The 3,521-nt window shown below is 30.4% G+C and overlaps 1 long non-coding RNA gene across 1 annotated transcript; it reads right to left on the bottom strand.

Moving 5' to 3' along the window:
* Window positions 1-229: 229 nt before the first annotated feature.
* Window positions 230-3,035, bottom strand: LOC145072867 (uncharacterized). Its single transcript, XR_013691185.1, has 3 exons — window positions 2,549-3,035; window positions 556-764; window positions 230-465 (listed from the first exon to the last, which is right to left on the bottom strand). It is a non-coding gene; the product is annotated as an uncharacterized LOC145072867 (long non-coding RNA).
* Window positions 3,036-3,521: the final 486 nt, after the last annotated feature.

Raw genomic sequence — 3,521 nt, forward strand, 5'->3', positions numbered from 1 at the left:
AACCGAATTGTAATCGGATTGGATCAGATCGTATATGAATTTTGTTTGTATTATATGGATCAAAGTTTTGAAAACCGAAATAAATTTGGATTCACTTGAATGGATCAGATCAAACCGATTCATTTAGACGAACACCCCTAACGACACGAATTATAAAACGTGTTTTGTTAAACGGATTTTATATTAGGTTTTTTTATAAAATTTGTTGGAACAGGCCCTCTTGTTTTGTGGAATCATAAGTTGATTATCGAAAACCAACAAAAGTATGTGAATGACAAATAAAGAAAATATACGAAGATGATCATAATCTGCTCTGACATGTACATCTCCCGTCTTGTTGCCTTCTTTTTAAGATTGAGTTAATGTGAACTAATATTAATAAATTCTACTTAAATGTACATGTTTCGTTGTTGACGTTACTACATCAACCAATTTGCACCTAGCCTCTTTGTTTAAAAAAGTCTCCTGGGAAAATGTGGATAACGAAAAATACATGAAAAATAAAATAATTCAATACTTTATAAAGATTTAAGGTAATAAAAACAAAAGTTTTACCACGCTGTAGCCCATGGGAAGGTACTTTACTGAAGTCTGGAGTGTGTTTAGTTTTCCAATTAGTATGTAACCCACACAACTTCACCACACAAATGAAAGCAAAACAACTCCAGTCCTTTGAGTCCGCCAGGAAAAGTCATGAATTCCAAATAGGGATCTATAGAGAATTCCCTTAACGTGACAGACTTGAAGACAAGCTCCGCACAATACTGTTGTAGCTCCAAATAATTGTAGAATGTTGATATATGCAAAACAAGATATATTCAATCTGAATTATTATGAAATAATAGTAATCATATACCTGAACAACGTAATATGCAATATGAAATAAGCCAAAAGCTTATTAACAAATCCATAAATGACATTACGTTATGAAGAATTGAACTCATGATGTTCAGCTTGTAATAAGTCGATCGAATAGGGTTAGAACTCTAGCATCAGCTGCGAAAACTCATGTGCATATATATAACTATAATCAACGAGTGAATCTTATAAGACCTAGGGATGAAGGAACTCATGCTTTTCCTTTTCTTGAAGTATTACTTTTAGCAAATCTATTTTTAATAATCGTTTAAAAAATGTAGTAAGTATTTAGCGTTTCTGTATGGGGTTTTTTGGAATTGAAATTGAGTGGTACTAAGTTTTTGTAGGGTTTTTGTAACCTAAAAAAATCAAATTTAAAAGAAACGTTGTTATTCCGTCGGAAAGTACAAAGTACCGACGGCATCACAAACACTCATAATACATAACTATATGGAAGAAAAACGCTGCAATGGAACCCTACAAATAGAATAAACAGATAAAACTGTAAATTATGTGTTTATTTTTCCACAAGTAATAATTCTTTTACTTTATATAATTTTTTACAACGTGTGTGTATATATTAGACCTGACAATCCGTTTCTGCGTGTTGTGTAATCGTGTCGGAAACGAATTTGCACGACACAAATTTTTTAAACAGGAACACGATACATAGGGCTGTTCAATATTTGGATAAAATCAAATTGTCCAATTGGACAATTTGGATTAAACTATTTGGTTAGGATATTTGGATAGGTTTTCAAAAAAACCGAATTATTATTTTGGATTGATTTTGGTTTATAAAATACGAACTGATTAGTCCAAATAAACCGAATAACCTATTATTATTCATTTATTTTTAATATATCTATAGTTATTTATTAATTTTGTAATATATTTTTTTCAGATAGGTTCAAAAGGTTTCAACTAATACAAAACATATATATGTATTTTCTCTCAAAAGATTTTTTTATCTATAATATACCTTCTTAGTGATTGTTTATAAAATTTAAATCACAACTAAATAATTTGTTTTTGCTTCTTCTGTAAAATTTTGTAATATTATAATTATATGGCGTTTTAAAATGTTCCGGTTTCTGAAAACCGAATTATAAAAACCGATCCAACCGAATTGTAATTGGATTGGATCAGATCGGATTTGAATTTTGTTTGGACTATTTGGATCAATGTTTTGAAAACCGAAATAAATTTGGATTCACTTGAACGGATCAGATCAAACCGATCCATCCAAATGAACACTACAAACGACACGAATTATAAAACGTGTTTTGTTAAACGGATTTTATATTAGGTTTTTTTATAAAATTTGTTGGAACAGGCCCTCTTGTTTTGTGGAATCAACAGTTGATTATCCAAACCCAACAAAAGTATGTGAATGACAAATAAAGAAAATATACGAAGATTATCATAATCTGCTCCGACATGTAGATCTCCCGTCTTGTTGCCTGTTACAGTTTCTTTTTAGGATTGAGTTAATGTGAACTAATATTAATAAATTCTACTTAAATGTATATGTTTCATTGTTGACGATACTACATCAACCAACTTGCCTCTTTGTTTAAAAACGTCTCCTGGGAAAATGAGGATAACGAAAAATATATGAAAACATATTACTAATTAAAATAATTCAATATTTTATAAAGATTTAAGGTAATAAAAACACAAGTTTTACCACTATGTAGCCCATGGGAAGGTACTTTACTGAAGTCTGGAGTGTGTTTAGTTTTCCAATTAGTATGTAAACCACACAACTTCACCACACAAATGAAAGCAAAACAACTCAGTCCTTTGAATCTGCCAGGAAAAGTCCTGAATTCCAAATAAGGATCTATAGAGAATCCCCTTAACGTGACAGACTTGAAGACAGCCTCCGCACAATATTGTTGTTGCTCCAAATAATTGCAGAATGTTGATATATGCAAAACAAGATATATGCAATCTGAATTATTATGAAATAGTAATCATATAACTGAACAACGTAACTATAAATGGGAACCTTAATGTTTGAAAACCGGAAAGCAAAAAATCTGAGCGATCGCGAACTTCTTTGTCACATAATATGCATTATGAAATAAGCCAGAAGCTTATTAACAAAGTCATAAATGACATTACGTTATGAAGAATTGAACTCATGATGTTCAGCTTGTAATAAGTCGATCGAACAGGGTTGGAATTCTAGCATCAGTTGCGAAAACTCGTGTGCATATATATAACTATAATCAACGAGTGAATCTTGTAAAACCTAGGGACGAAGTAACTCATGCTTTTCCTTTTCTTTAAGTATTACTTTTAGGGAATATCTTTTAATAATCGTTTAAAAAATGCCGTAAGTATTTAGCGTTTATGTATGGGGTTTTTTGGAATTGAAATTGAGTTGTACAAAAAAAAATTAGGGTTTTAGTAACCTAAAAAAATCAAATTTAAAAGAAACGTTGTTATTCCGTAGGAAATTACCGTCGGAAATTACATACGGATTACCGATAGAATCACCAACACTCATAATACATAACTATATGGAAGAAAAATGCTGGAATGGAACCCTACAAATAGAATAAACAAATAAAACTATGAATTATGTGTTTATTTTTCCACAAGTAATAATTATTTTACTTTATATAATTTTTTACAACGTGTGTGTATATATT

Source organism: Lactuca serriola, chromosome 1 (assembly GCF_051521515.1).
Source record: "Lactuca serriola cultivar US96UC23 chromosome 1, Lser_US96UC23_V15, whole genome shotgun sequence".
NCBI lineage: Eukaryota > Viridiplantae > Streptophyta > Magnoliopsida > Asterales > Asteraceae > Lactuca > Lactuca serriola.